Genomic DNA, 17,249 nt, shown 5'->3' with positions numbered 1-17,249 from the left:
AAAAAGCGCACTTCCCAAATGTGGCATTTTAAATCTCAAGCAACCCGACAAACCCATGCATGTCGGGTATCACTGCACTCAGGAGATGTTCCTGAACACATATTGGGGGGTTGTTTGACAGTGGCATATACCAGAACCTGTATATCTATAACTAAAGTACAATTTGTGTGGAAAAAAAATAAAAAAAAAATACTATTACAAAGTTTGACAAAGTGTAGTTCTATAATTGGTGCATGGAAAGGGTTAAAATAACAGCATTTGGAATACCCTGGGGTGTCTAGTTTTCAAAAATATATGGTTTGAATGGGTTAAATTGAGTTAACCCGCTTCAAAGATATTCCAAAGAGGAGATGGAGGCAGAATGACCAAATGACCACCTGGATTACGCATGCCCCAAAAGTAGCCTTTTACCAGCCAAACAATCTGACAAACCCATGCATGTGGGGTATCGCTGTACTCAGGAGATGTTCCTGAACACATATTGGGGGGTTGTTTTACAGTGACATATACCATAACCTGTATATCTATAACTAAAGTATAATTTGTGTGAAAAAAAAAAATAAAAAAAATTACTATTACAAAGTTTGACAAAGTGTAGTTCTATAATTGGTGCATGGAAAGGGTTAAAATAACAGCATTTGGAATACCCTGGGGTGTCTAGTTTTCAAAAATATATGGTTTGAGGGGGTTAAATTGAGTTAACTGGCTTCAAAGATCTTCCAAAGAGGAGATGGAGGCAGAATGACCAGATTTGTTAAAAAAGATTTGGAAATCATAAAACACTGCTTGTACTTATTGCCCTATAACTTACAAAAAACAGCAAAAAAACATAAAAACATTGGGTATTTCTAAACTCAGGACAAGTAGTAGAATCTATTTAGCTAGTTTTTTTACTTGCTTTTTTAGGTGAGTAAAAGATTTTTCAAATAAAAGTCATAAAATGTGTTTTTTTTCAATTTTTCACCATGTTTTTTTTATTTTTTTTATAGTAAATAAGATGATACGATCAAAATAATGGTATCCGAAGAAAGCCCATCTTGTCCTGAAAAAAACAATATATAACTTATGTGGGTACACTAAATGGGTGAGGAGAAAATTACAGCTGAACACAAGCACCACAAAAGTGTCAAAACAGCTGCGGCCCCACAGGGTACAAAACGAAAAATGAGCCCGGTCCTTAAGGGGTTAATTCAATCTGAATCCCGTTATGAGCGATGTATTCCTGGTTTTCATCACATTGGTTACAGATCTTCAATTTTATCTGGCAAGTGGGTCCAATAAAAAAGCCTGACAAATGGAGATATTATTCTATTGTGGAGCCTTGAACACGTTTTCTAGTGTGAACTCTTCAATCAACTGTTTCTTATTCATTTATTGAATATCAATGCACTTATTTCACTTTTTTCAATTGCTTTTTTTCTCTCTAATTAATGATATAATTCATTATGTTTACTATGTTTTCGACGTGGTAAGTGGTAACTAGGTACCGGATAATTTAAGAGTTCCTCTAGACATATATACAGTGCATGTTGTCATGTGTGTTCCGATTCATGTTGACACTTGAGTACTTCTGCGTACTCTTTGTAAGAGGAGTCGCAGCCACCCCAACGCCTGTGCGAAGGACAAAGAACCATTTAAACAAGTGATATTCAAAAACTGAATCGCAAATCTGATATCATAATCCAACTCCATGAGTAAAATGACTACATTAAACCAGTAGCGTACCTAGCGGGGGGCGGGGGGGGGCGGTCCGCACCGGGTGCCGCTCATCAGGGGGTGCCAACTTGCCGGCACCCGGCACCCCTCCAGAGACGGACAGTAATGTCCGCCGCTGGAGGAGCAGGCTCGCAAGGGAGCTGTATCGGAGGTCTTTAACAGACCACCGACTCCCTTGAGTGATTTTAAGCCGGTTCAAGGATTTCCCTTGAACCCGGCTTAAAATCACTCAAGGGAGCCGGAGGTCTGTTAAAGACCTCCGATACAGCTCCCTTGCGATCCGCGCGGCAACAGCTGTTGTGCGCCGGGGTTTGTTGTCAGATCCCGGCGCACAACACTGAAGCCGCGCCCACCGCTGTCCGTGCCCTCTGACCCGGAAGAAGACAGAGATGACAGAAGAACTGAAGAAGAAGAGGAGCGAAGAGCAGGCAAAGGAGCTGTAAGGAGAAAAGAGGAAAGGTAGGAAAGCATACAGTGAGAGTGGATTGGTGTATGTGTGTGGATTGGTATGTGTGTGGATTGATGTATGTGTGTGGATTGGTGTATGTGTGTGGATTGGTGTATGTGTGTGTGGATTGGTATGTGTGTGGATTGGTATGTGTGTGGATTGGTGTATGTGTGTGGATTGGTATGTGTTTGTGGATTGGTATGTGTGTGGATTGGTGTATGTGTGTGGATTGGTGTATGTGTGTGGATTGGTATGTGTGTGGATTGGTATATGTGTGTGGATTGGTATGTGTGTGGATTGGTGTATTTGTGTGGATTGGTATGTGTGTGTGGATTGGTATATGTGTGCATTGGTATGTGTGTGGATTAGTATATGTGTGGATTGGTATGTGTGTGGATTGGTGTATGTGTGTGGATTGGTGTATGTGTGTGGATTGGTGTATGTGTGTGGATTGGTATGTGTGTGGATTGGTGTATGTGTGTGGATGGGTATGTGTGTGGATTGGTGTATGTGTGTGGATGGGTATGTGTGTGGATTGGTGTATGTGTGTGGATTGGTGTATGTGTGTGGATTGGTATATGTGTGGATTGGTATGTGTGTGGATTGGTATGTGTGTGGATTGGTGTATACGTGTGGATTGGTGTATGTGTGTGGATTGGTGTATGTGTGTGGATTGGTGTATGTGTGTGGATTGGTGTATGTGTGTGGATTGGTATGTGTGTGTAGATTGGTATGTGTGTGGATTGGTATGTGTGTGGATTGGTGTATGTGTGTGGATTGGTATGTGTGTGGATTAGTATATGTGTGGATTGGTATGTGTGTGTGGATTGGTATGTGTGGATTAGTATATGTGTGTGGATTGGTATATGTGTGGATTGGTGTATGTGTGTGGATTGGTGTATGTGTGTGGATTGGTATGTGTGTGGATTGGTGTATGTGTGTGGATTGGTGTATGTGTGTGGATTGGTGTATGTGTGTGGATTAGTATATGTGTGGATTGGTATGTGTGTGGATTAGTATATGTGTGTGGATTAGTATGTGTGTGGATTGGTGTATATGTGTGGATTGGTGTATATGTGTGGATTGGTGTATGTGTGTGGATTGGTGTATGTGTGTGGATTGGTGTATGTGTGTGGATTAGTATATGTGTGGATTGGTATGTGTGTGTGGATTGGTATGTGTGTGGATTAGTATATGTGTGGATTGGTATGTGTTTGTGGATTGGTATGTGTGTGGATTGGTAAATGTGGATTGGTAAGTGTGTGAGAGTGAGATGGGTGTTATGCTGTACCATTTCCAATGTATTTTTCATTATATAATTATGCTCTAAAAGTACATCATAACTCCCATCACTCTATACTGTTCCATACAGTGGCAGAGCTGGGAGACAGAGGCCTTGCACCCCCACCGCAGGACTCCTGAAAGGTAAGTGAACTTCAAAGAGGGAGAGAGTAGATAATTAGGAGGGGTAGATAGGGAGAAGGGAGTGAGAAGGGGTAGATAGGGCAGAAGGGAGCGAGAAGGGGTAGATAGGGCAATCATACTCCTATCATGCCAAGTCTGCGAGTGCCTCCTGGAATCTGGGTATGCCTGGGCATGATAGGAATGTGATTGCTGTTAATAATTATATATATATATATATATATATATATATATATATATATATATATTGTTATTTAATTGTTTTGTCCTATTTTGGTGTGTTACTTACTTTAAATAAAAGTGTTAGATTTTTTTATGGTGTGTGTGGGGGGTCATATTCAGTTTCGGCCAGGTAGTTTTAAAGTGTGTGTGTGTGTGGGGGGGTGCCACATACAGGATCCGCCCCGGGTGCCAAATACTCTAGGTACGCCCCTGCATTAAACTTATTGCACGGCTTAGGGACAGCATTAGAACTCTTTGCTGTGTGATATGTATGCTCTATGTATGTTGTGCAGATATATATATATATACAGGCAATAAAGCTTGCTAAAATTGTATGTAAATACCCTTCTGCCCTCAAGCGTGACCTGCAAGAGGAGTCCAGACCGCCCAGTAAAGGGTTATAGATTTCCACATATCCACACAACTATTTCCAAAGCGGGCAGAAAGGCCGGGTGCCCCGGGAAGGGCTCCTCGTAGCTGCGAGTTTGGGAGTTGCCCTCAGACCTCCCATATACGTGCCAGCCTTCCTACCGCCTGACACATCGCATCTCTCTCCTTCTTCGCAGCACGGGCTGAACAATGACAAGCGCAGCGCACATACGAGGTTCTCTTCCTGGGTACAAATAAAATGTTAGCTGCCATTGGCTGCACTGTTCAGCTCTGGCGTTATTTTTGTATGGCACCATATGATTGGTCAATACATAACAACTCCCCTGCAATGCATGTGTTCTTCCTGTGTGTAAGTGTAAAGTGTCAGAGAAATGTATGCCCCGGGGGTATCCTAATCTCATTCTATTGGTGAGATTATTTCAAGTGTCACAAATCAGGGATTTGTATTGTTAAAGTGATGCTAAAAGGAAATTTGGGGCTTTAGTCATGATTTTGGCCATCTTGCCTTTGCTAAGGTCACAGACTCCAGCTTTTACTGACTATATCTCCCCAAATTAACTGGATCAAAAAAACACCCATAAAAACTTCCTATTGCACATTATGGTGAGTGTGTGGTTTTGTAAACCAGTGGCCCTCTGGGAATTTGCCTCGTATGCCAGATGACCAGTCCAGGCCTAGGTCTATTTCTTAAAGGGAGCTGGAACACATTTACAGAAGGGGTACATAGAAAACTAATACAAGTAACATAGAAAGGATCCAGTTGTGATGGAACTGCTGCGTTTAGTCCTTTTTACACTAGGCATCACAATGGATGTGTGGGGGATTGCAAAACGAACACAGAAAAGCTTCAGTGAATTACCTAAAGCAGGAGTTGACAAATTTGGTTTGAATCTAGGAGCCAACCAAAAATTTAGGAGCCAACGTTTTTTTCTTCCCCAAACATGTTTTTCTTTTCATTTATTACCTCCTGGTCTGCTGTATCACTTTGTACAGTACTGCAGTTAACCCCATTATGACAAAGGGTTATTTTACACCATAAAAACTCAAGCTTGTATGTTTAACCATTATTCTTACACTTACACACACTAACACATACAGTAACTGACACGCGTGTGCTACACTCATGTACACACATGCTAACACTATACACTAATACACACATCATATGCTGACATAATGCCAACATGGTGGACATACTGACTGGCACTATACATATACACACACATACACACTGACTCTGACATAACAATGTAAACACACACTCAGACTGACCCCAGTAACTATACAGATACACACTGACTGACACTACAGTATACACATTCATGCATTACCCAAACCCGCACACACACATACGCCTCGTAGAGAACGGCAATGCTGCTGTCCATTGTGAATCTGGCAACATATGCTTTTCGGGGGGGGGGTTGTAGTGAAGCAGGTGCCATGAGGCGCACAGTAGGGTCGCATAACATGCATTACATGACCCCACTGGGGTGTCAAACACACAACACATGGTTTACAGACCATTTGATGTAGCACCTAAGCAACACAACATACGGTAAATAATGCATGACACAGTGCAGTAAATAAAATATGAATACAAAGTATGAATACAAAGGTCACATAAAATAATATGGTATTCTTCCACAACATATACCAGTGACTTGTTCTAGCCTTGGCTGAATATGCCCAGGGCAGCAGGTCATGAGGCATTAGACCTTTTAACACAACCGGGAGTAGATTACCCTACTGAGCAATCCAGATCCCCTATGCACTACAGCATTATGGGTTGATTGGGGAAATCAATGATCTCGATTGTAACCAGCCCAATTACATCTGGATGGAATAACCCCCTATGGCAAGCTTCCACAACACTACAGGTCCTTAAGAGACCAACACTATTATATTACAGTGCCCTGCAGAGAGGATGGCAGCTGCATCGGTGCAGGATGTGGGTAATGTGCTGCCCTGTGTCAGGCCTGGCATGTGCATTACTAAAGGAATCGAGGAAGAACGTTCAGTTTCAAACAGATTTATGGGTCCTGCCATTTGTTTTGATTAGTTACACATTACTATGTTTGAAGCAATAAAATAGAAACCACAATAGGCTGAGTGTAGTGAATGATTAATAGCCACTGGACCTACTTATACATTGATTTTCTGTGGTTTTATTAAGGATATAATTGAGTAACATATTTTGTCAAAACCACTATATCTATTTTTATCCCAAGGCCTATACCTTTTATTTTTTTTATAATTTGCTTGGGACATAGATACATATAATGATTATATATGTATATATATATTATGTATATACATATTATGATGTCATATCTTTGTGTGAAGCAGTGGGACAGTCGCCTCAGGATCACACACAGGATTTCTGCAAGGTAAGTGAGTAAGAAAGGGGTAGTAGGAACATGTAGAAATAGGAATAAAGATATGGATAATGAGGAGAAGAAAGAAAGGGGAGAGAAGGGAGAGATAATGAGAAAGAAGAGAGAAAAAAGGGGAGAGATAATGGGAAAGATATGAGATGGAGAAAAGTTATAGAAATAACAAAAAAAGGAGATAATGAATTAAGACAGATAATAGATAACAGACAGATAATAGAGAGGTAAAGAGAAAAAAGAGGGTTAAAGAGGAAGAGAGATAAAGGGGAGGAGAGAGAGCAGGAGAGATAAACTGAAAGGGGGAGAGAGATGTGGACAAAGGGTGAGGTATACAGAAAGAAGAAGTGGAGAAAGAGTAAGAGATGTATATAGATGGGAGATGTAGGGTGAAAACGGAGAGAAAGAGAAGGAGAGATAGGGAGAAAAGCAAGAGATAGACAAATGGGAGAGATAATGAGAAAGGGGAGGATCAAAGAGGCGTCTGTCTTCTTATTTATATTTATAAATACTCCAAGCTCCAGCTCTTCCATTTTGTAACGGAGAAGGACTGGAAACATAGGCGCCATCAACGCAGGAGGGGGTGGCGGTTCATGTGTACAATGGGCTCACATGAGTCTGCCCACAAGGTTTTGCCTAAGGTGGCTAAAATCCTTGCCCCAGCCCTGAGCTGAACACATCTCCCTACATGTGATATACTTACAGCAAGTCAGCTCTAGCGCTGGATCGGTGAACACTGCAGGAGAGGGTCTATTCAGACCCCCATGCACAAGCACGACAAGCATTCCCATTGATTTGAGTGAATCAGTGGCAAACAGTGATCACAGACGAGGAGGGAAGCTGCAGCAACAGGGCTACAACTTCTAGGTCATATAAGTGCTCTATTGCATTTTAGTTTTGATGAATGCATATTAAAGTAACCTTTGCGACAATGGCTGTTTTAACATTTTTGCTGTGTTTGTGCTTAGCTGTGATTTTTGTTTTTCTCATGTACTGTACATTATATATTGGGGGGTTCAGGACAAGAAAATATAAGAGTCCATTATTTTGATCATATCATATAATGTATTAAAAAAATATATATAGTAAAAATTGAAAATGCATTTTACGACAAGAACTAATGAAAATACCTGCTAAATAGATTTTAAAATTTGCCCTGAGTTTAGAAATACCCAATGTTTTTGTAATTTTGCAAGTTATAGGGCAATAAGTACAAGTAGCTTATTACTATTTTTAGTAAAATGCCCCCTTAAGTTCTACACTATTCACATACTATCCAACATGTGATCCAGGGAATCTTGGACCCAGACTCGCATAGCTTTCTACCATTTTGTTGGTTGCATGTAGTTGCTGCTATGTTTTCAAAATCCAGGCCAATCTTCTGCCCCAATTCTCATGTTTGCAGGTGAACTAAAAGCCTGTGTGATACCTAAAACAAAGTCCACGTTAGTGACCAATTTTAATATAAATGTTTATATTAATGTATTTGCTAAGAACAAGACATAATTTATTATTCAGAAAAGTAACTCTCATTGCCAATATAGCTAACTTAAAGATGTGTGTAACACGTAACACTGAAGTTTTATTTGATAAAGAAGGAATGGCCATTTGAAGTCACTGTGCTTAGTCGAGTTTTAGCTGATTGTTAAGATAAACCAACTCTGAATTCATACTTCTCTCTCTATGTAAAACAAGCGGATTGAGAGTATCTTTTTAAACATGTTTGCAGGGATCAGTTGAACATCAGATAATCACTTGTAAATTCCTGGTGGATACTGTGATGTTCTTGTACTCAACGTGTAGCTCTAAACTAAGCAAATGTACTAAAAGTTGCAAACATACTGTATGTCAAAAAAAAATAAAAAAATCTGCTTCATAGGTAGTTTAAAATAATGCATTTTGACACATTTGTGTCTACAGCGCATTACTCCAGTTACCCAGGAACGTAAATCAAAAACTTTGTAATGGCATTAAATGTATCAGTAAATCAGACTAAAGCTTCCAGGGATAGTGATAAAAATCTTTATCATACCCTTTGTAAGATTCTAGTACTGGTTGTTTTTCATACCCTCTTTATAAAAGTCTTGCTATATGGAAAACAATTGAATAATAACATCTTGGTGATACTTACATTACATTCTTGGATATACACTATATGGACAAAAGTATTGGGACACATGACCATTACACCAACAGGGACTTTTATGACATCGCATTCTAAATACATAGACATTAATATGTAGTTGGACTCTCCTTTGCAGCTATAACAGCTTCCTCTCTTATGGGAAGGCTTTCCACAAGATTTTGGAGAGTTTCTGTTGGAATTTCTGCCCATTTATCCAGTAGAGCATTTGTGAGATCAGGCACTGATGTTGGACGAGAAGGCCGGACTCACAATCTACAGTTCATCCCAAAGGTGTTTGATGGGGTTGAGGTTAGGGCTCTGTGCGGGTCGGTCAACTTCTTCCACACTAAACCCATTTTTATGGACCTTACTTTGTGCACTGGGCACAGCCAAACTGGGATAGGAAAGGGCCTTCCCAGGGGCATAACTAGAAACCACCGGGCACTGGTGCAGGCCCCCCAACTGCAACAACTGGTCTGTGCCTTCTTTGCCCCTTACCCTCCCTTCCAACATATGTAAACACACTTACACAAATTACATACACTTACTCATACTCACTGACACACACTCCATCTCACCCCACTTACGCAATTACTCATCCATGCTCACACACACAAATATACATCTATGCTCACATACATGCACACACACAAGAACACATCCATGCTTTCACACACAAGTACAAATCCGTGCTCTAACTCACACAAGTACACATCCATGATCACACACACCCACAAGTTAACATCCATGATCACACACACACGTGCACAGAAATGCTCATCCAGGCACACACATATTATACATATATATAGATTTATTTACGGGTAATGCCTGTCGTTTAGACTTAATCTAAAGTAACATCATGGCTGCTGAGGTTTATACTGCCTTTTCATTAGTATGGTCAGTTCTATAAGAAACCTGCATATGTAGCCTACAATGTAACCTCATTGATATAATTTGTTACTATGGAAAAGTTATACTCCTCTTACATGATTTCACGTTACATCACTTTTTTTCTTGGAAGCTTCCAAGGTGTTGCCTGTACTCAGCACCATATGTGGAATATCACCTTTAGGGATAAAACATTTTGAATAGATGTCTCTCTGAATAGGGACACCATATTGCATGTATTGTTGTTTTAGAGGACTCTTTATCGAGTAGAGTGTCTCTTAATAGGACTCCTGTTATGTAATCATAGTCTTCAAGCCTCTCAAATCATCCTGCCTTTACACAGACATTTCGCTTTGTATTTATCAATATTGCTTCCTTACACAATACCTTTCGTCCATGGTCTATCCGTTTCTGTCTTATCACAAAGCATAAGATACAGGAGAATATTAACCTGAAAGAAAACCGAGGCATTTATGTTTCAATTGTATACATTAGGTCGATAAACTCACAAGCTGCGTTTGCTTGTCAAGTAGCGTATGATGAAGTTTAATATACAGAACCAACCTACAAATGTATAAATTAACTATATCAAACACCTGTGTTTTTTTGTTTGTAAATAGGTTTGTGAAGAAGTGTATATAATAAAAATACTATATTTTATAATTGCACTGGACTTTTTTCTGCCTTTAAGAAGCGGTTTACATCTTACCATATTTCTATGTAAGACTACATTTTGGTTCAAAATATTACAGAAATTATATTCAAGGTTGCCTTTCATTTAGACCTCTTCTGTTGCCCCATGAGTGTGGTGGACGATTACCTTAAGATGACATGAAAAACCCCATGCCTGGGCAACAGAATCCCTGTAGCCGTTTAATACAAGTCCCTTGCTGCATAAGATCCTGGACCAGGTTACACGTAACAAATTGTTAAGCAAAAAGAGAAGTTCAATACTGCATGAAAAATTAGATTAAACTTTATTATTGGTATACTCGTTCATACAATTAAAATAAAATATTTAACAAGCAGAGATAATACAAGTGTTTTTCTTCTTTACTTGTGGCAGCAGAAGATTCTGCAATAGAAACAAAAGACTTAATATTAATGGTTATATTGGCATAACAGAGGTCAACCTGAAGTCCATCTTTGTGCAGGAGATTATGATATATATATATTAAATAGGCATACCTGGGAACTCTCTGTGTTTGACCCAGAGATCTCCAGTTGAAGTACCTACCGGTTCCTCCGGGTCTCGGGAGCAGGGTCTTGACGCACCGCACTCCCTGCCCATTTGCCCTTTAAATGGGCGTGTTTCAGTCTAATTTCTCCTACCTTATTTACGTATTTACCTTCAGTATTAGCCAACAACCTCTATTGCCCTCTTTCCTTTCCTTTATTCTTGTACTTTTACTAATGCTCTATTTTCAGTCCTTAAACTTTGCTTACTTCTGTCTATCTTCTTCCTCTGCTTCCTCTACCACCACTGCTACTTCTGCTATCTTGACTTCCTCTCCTCTGATGCAATGCAAAGAAAAAAAGTTGCTTTACAAAGAGTTTAAATTAGCATGCTTGTGAACTAATACAATTCCTCCTTGTTTTCGAGGTTAAAGAATAAGATTTACTCTCCAAATGCTCACCTCTGTATCTGTTCTTCCATTTCAATCTCTAAAAATGACAGAGAATGAAGACACATTTATACGTTTTTCATTCCAATCAATCTGTTCTCCTGATATTTGTTACTCTTTTATTAGATACACAAAAGAGTTACGACAAATAAATCTGTTCCACTACAAAATCTTTTCTTCAGTCTGTTTGTTCTTAGCTTTTGATAAAAAGTCTTCTTAATGAGAGGTAATGTGTTGTATGATGTGTTTAAGAAATGTTTCTTTTTAGTGACTTTGGTTCTTTAGTTAATTTCCTGTACACTAAGCAGGTTGCTAAGAGTGCATCAGATTGCACTGGGATCAAGCTGAATGGCAGCAAAAATCTGGTGACCTATTATAAAACAGCCCTGGTTATAATTATATATTATGTGTTCATTTTCTAACACTTATTAGTAACAACTAAATTCCTGCTAACACCTGGGTAGTTATCACCCCAATTCTATTTCAAGGACAGCTGGATTGTTATGTGGAGGCTGGCCCAGTCTAGAACAAGATAAGCCAGTTTTGTTGCTCCTGTAGGAACAATCAGATGTTCCCATCATTCTTTAGCTGTGTGTAAAGTAGGGTCTCCTCAACAGCACTGCTCCTTTCACTTTGCAGGGAGAGGGAGGTCTTTTAATACATAATAACATAACAAACAGACAAAAAAGGAGAAGAGGGCTCTGCTCTTGAAATCTAATTATTGGTGATACAGCATAACTCTTATAACTATATACTGAGCCAGACACTGATGGTGGTACAGCATAACGCCTATAACTATATACTGAGCGAGACATTAACAGTCCTACTATTATAATGTGGTCCATACCTTTATTCCTTATTTCTCAGGATTTAGCAGAGCTTATCATACAGGTACCAAATAAATAATTTTATATAAATGGTAAGGTCCCTCTATTCGTAATGAATAATTGAGGGTATAATAAAAGAAAGGGACTTGAGAATTGTAAACCAAACTCTGTTTATTGAGTATATATATAATACAAACAATAATTAATTTGAATCCAAAAGTGTATCTATAAAGCAGAGTTCATAAGTATAATGCTTGCCAATTGTCAGGGTCCATCCAGGCTGCGGAGCTGCATATCTCTGTTTTCCCTGCCTTACCTCAGTTCCCATGTTTTGCTGTGATCCACTCCTGGATTTCTGTATGCTGTCCTGAACCTCAGTCTGCTCTTTGCTTCAGCTCCTGTTTCCTTTATAAGGTGTGTCCACCCAGGCCGCCCTAAATCTGGGCCGGTGGGCCGGACGGACGACCGGCAGACTAGCATTCAATCCGGCCGCAAAGTTAAAAACTAAGCGGTCGCGAGCAGGATTGAATGCGGCCGTCATGCGTACCTGGCGGGGGGGAGGGGGCGGTCCTCCCCGGCTGCCGCTCATCTGAGGGGTGCCACCATGCCGGCACGCCTTCAGAAACGATGTGCGCGGCAACTGTGGCTGTGCGCCGGGACTTGATGTCAAATCCCGGCGCACAACACTGAAGCCACGCCCACCGTGCTCAGTGCACCGGAAGGACAGGAAGAAGAAGAAGAAGTAGTAGAAGAAGAAGAAGAGGAGGAGGAGGAAAAGTGAGAGTGAAAGAAGAAAAGGTAGGACAAGATTCAGGGCGAGTGGATTAGTAAGTGTGTGAGAGTGATGGGTGTTATGCTGAATGTAAGTGTGTGAGAGTGATGGGTGTTATGCTGAATGTAAATGTGTGAGAGTGATGGGTGTTATGCTGAATGTAAGTGTGTGAGAGTGATGGGTGTTACGCTGAATGTAAGTGTGTGAGAGTGATGGGTGTTTTGCTGAATGTTTGTGAATGAGGGTTTCAGATAGCATGGATGTGTAAGTGTTGGGGGATAGCTTGGCATAGGGAGTCCGTAATCACATTCCTTTCATGCCCAGATTCCAGCATGTAGTGGCTGGCTAGGCATGATAGGAGTGTGATTGCAAACAGCAATCACACTCCTATCATGCTAAGTCAGCCAGCACATGCTAGAACCTGGGCATGATAGGATCGTGATTGTTGTTATATATATATGTGTATATATATATATATATATATATATATATGTTAATATTGTTATTGATTTTTTTGTCTAATTTTGGTGTTACTTTTAATAAAGTATTTTAAAGTTTTTTTTGTTTTTTTTTTTCAGTTTTGGCCAAGTGAATGCTGAATTTTCAGTTTCAGTCCAGAATTTTCATTTCGGTGCATCCCTACTATATCCTATGCCAGTCACTAAAGTGGTAAGCCTACACCACATCAATGTTTGGCTTAGTATATAGTGATAGGGGTTGTAGTGCAGTATTGTCAGTGTCTGGCTCAATGTATAGGCACACATTGACGGTGGTACCGCATAATCCCTCAGTATATAATGATAACAATTTTGCTGTACCCCTGTCAATGTTTGCCTAACCATAGAAACTATGCAGTTTTAAAGTGTGTATGTGTGTGTGTGTGTGTGGGGGGGGTGCCACATACAGGGTCTGCCACAGGTGCCAAATACTCTAGGTACGCCCCTGCATCATGCGGCTGTCAGACCCAACGGCCATGCCTCAGCTCCTCTTCCCACGTCTTAAAAGGGGTGTGATGAAGAGCTGAGGCATGCGGTACGTGCACACCGGCCACTTTAATTTCATTAGGCGCTGGTGGAGTGACTGCCGCACGACGGCCGCTTTCAATGTCGCTCGCAGCCGCTTTGATGGTGCAATGGGCCAGTTGACTAGACTTGCCCCCCAAGCCTTAGGCTGCCAGTCCTCCCCTGGGTGTGTCCCACCCATTTGTTCTGTTTGTCTCAGTCTGTAGTCTAAAGGTTTGTCCTTCTCGGTTCTGTGTTTGGATTCAATGTTTAGTTTATTAGCACTTTCGTATGCAGGGCTTCGCGTTAGGACCCACCGTTATTGGAGTACTTTGGCGTAGTGGTGGGCTAAGCATACTATGGCCATATGATGTGACGGAATTTCCAATTGTTATCTCATAGTCCTAGGCTAGTTCCTGTATTCATGTTTGTCTGTCTCTTATGTACCTTTGCCCTGAATCAACTGAGGATTTCGGTTCCTCTCTCCTCTCCCCATGTCCCAGTTAAGTAGTCCTATCCTTGCTTAAAGGGGAAGCGTCCGAGGATTCTGGCTCCTCACTCCTTCCCCTGTGTTCCTTGCCTTGTTCCCTGTCCTTTGTTGTGCCTTGTATCATGTATGTCTTGTATGGTTATGTTCCTTGCTCGGTCTCCCTGTTCCTTGCTCTGTCCTCCTTGCTCTGTCCTTGCTTGCTACCTTTCTGTTGATACTCTGCTTAGCTTCCATTCTCCCAGCCTGCAGCATCCTGACATGATTCTAGTGCTATGTCTCATGCCTGCTCCAGGGTGCCTGCAGGATATCTCCAAGTTTAGTTTGGATTTCCACATCCAGCCAAGTTTAGTTCTGCTCTGTTCTGGACTACATCTGCTGCTATGTCAGGGCGCTGGTATGTGGCTGCACAACCCTAGGTGCTCAACACCCGGGTGAGTGCGGTCTCCCTGCACCAGGCCCTGTCCAACTCCACTCCTGCCCAATACCTCCTGAACTCCATCTTTGGGCGCGCTGGGTCATTACAGTTGCCTGTATGGACCCAGTTTCCTGACACCAATAGAGATAATAATTTGCAAAATACCCGTGGGATACAGTAAGCGCCGTACTCCGCCCCCCCAAACTTGCGATCTCACTATCTTATATACTTTTGTCTTAGCCTAAAGCTGGCATTGTCCCATGGGATGACGTTGACTATGTCACTCAAAGTTGTTTACCACGAACAGACACCTGCAAACCTTGAACATGTCACTCAAAGCTGTTTACCACGAAACCCACCTATAAGATCATGACACATAATATGTAAGTTTTACAAAAACAAAGCACAAAGCTCAAACGGAGACAGTTGACCATCGTACGTTATGACTGCCTGATATCTACTAGTATACTTACAATATTATAAATGAAAGTGTGAGTACACTAAATCTTAATAGATAATTATATATTGCATTAATCTTATCATAAGCCATTACATTAATCATGAAGAAATTAAAAAGCAAATATTTTATCATAAGCCTATAACAACCACATCAGCCTTTTGTTCCAGGACAGATATAACTTTTACATATTGCTGACCAGCCCAGATAACATGCTGTCCTGCAGTATGGAGAAGGGAAGGAACCAACTAGTCAGATATGCATCCCCCATACTGCATGGCAGCATCTTATCTGTGCTGGCTGCATCAATACACGGGGGGGGGGGGGCAGCTGAGGCCATTACATAAATCAATACTAAAGGAAGGGATAGGCTGGGGGTGATACACAAGGGGGCATCTACTAGTTCCATAATCAAATAAACAACCAGGACTTCCGTTTAACTCAGCACTCTTCTTCTCCGTAGAAAGGACCATAGTCGCTACACCACTTAATCTGCAGTGAGTGGTACCTCGTCTACGGGTACATTCGGATCCCTAAAAAATCTTATTCCATACAGCTCACCTTCTTCAGTTCAGAGAGAAGCAAGGCCTCTGCGTCATCCAGTGGCAAGCCTGGTGGCAGATGTGCATAACGGGGGGAAGGTTGGAAAATAAAAGGAAATAAAAACAAAATATTTTTCTCAATCATAGCTTTTATTTTAAAAAAAATTGTTTACATAGTTTACATGAATTAACATTTACTGGTAAAACTTTTTTCCGATAGGGCCATCTTATAGTCAGGCCTTTTCTTTTTTCCTAAATTAATAATCAGATTCTGGGGGGTCGTCTTATAATCAGGCAAATACGGCAATTTTGGGCTCTTCTTTACCAGTACATCCACAAAGTATATATATATATATAAAAAAACAACACATTGAAACATCATTTTTCACCTAGTGTACTCCCAGAAATAAAAAAATCGGTTGGGGTTAATTCCCTCCTTAGCAAAAAAACAAAAGATTTTCATACATGTGGAAGGTGTAAGATGTGTGTCAACTTACCGAAAAAAACCCACCAGTTTCACTTGCACACAAACAGGAACAACATATGAAATAAAAAAAGTATTAACTGCAATACACGGGAACGCTTAGGAAATATTAGAAATAAAAGTGTGAAGCACAGTGTACCAAGACTGCAATTCATGTACAAAATTCTCCATGGAAACCTTTAATATTGTGGGGATAGATGTAGTGCCACCAAATTGGAGGGGGGCAATTATGTAGAGAATATCTCCAAAAAAGAAACTGAATGGATTTTTTAACTTAGGACCTATCAAAAAGGAGGGCTCAACACCGATTTAAATATAATATCCTTTATTTAGACTATTACAGCATTTAATTTTAACTGTAACATTTAAATCGCAACATTATTTTGGTGATTCAGTTCTAATACATGCCAATCTATATCCATATGTGAGACACTATAAATACATTTATTATTACACATAATACTTTCTCTTGGCCTATGTTTCAATTTAAAGTAGGCATTGTCACATTTACCTTCATTGCACTATATCTCTCTTTCTCCCTAAGATATTTTAGCTATTTCTTTTCCATTATATTCATTTCATTGATTTTCCATATAAACACACATAAAAAATGTAAATATACATACATTAGCCATATTCATTCTATTTATGTTTTTCTATATATTTAGATTTTCCCTATACGTATATAAAAATTGATATATATATATATGTAAATATCATTATAAAATTCATAAATAATACATAATGTCTAGGGACACTCTTTGTATGAAAGCATTTCGGATATTTTATTGTACATTCGTTTTCTATTCTAAATTAACATATAAATTATCATTATACAATACATTAATTGATTAGGTATTCTTTACTATAATGTAGATACATAAATATGCATTTGTATTTTTTCGGAAACACTCCTTTGAATTGTCGGGTTTCCTAAGGAAGTTCTGTGTCTTCTTCCCCTTGATCTATAACGGAGAAACTGTCTGATGTCACTCTCCCCTGGCTGGACGCTTGGTAACATGGAAAGATAGATTG

This window comes from Spea bombifrons, chromosome 5 (genome assembly GCF_027358695.1).
Source record: "Spea bombifrons isolate aSpeBom1 chromosome 5, aSpeBom1.2.pri, whole genome shotgun sequence".
Lineage (NCBI taxonomy): Eukaryota > Metazoa > Chordata > Amphibia > Anura > Pelobatidae > Spea > Spea bombifrons.
The sequence above is the reverse complement of the archived record's forward strand: the minus strand, read 5'-3'. Positions refer to the sequence as shown.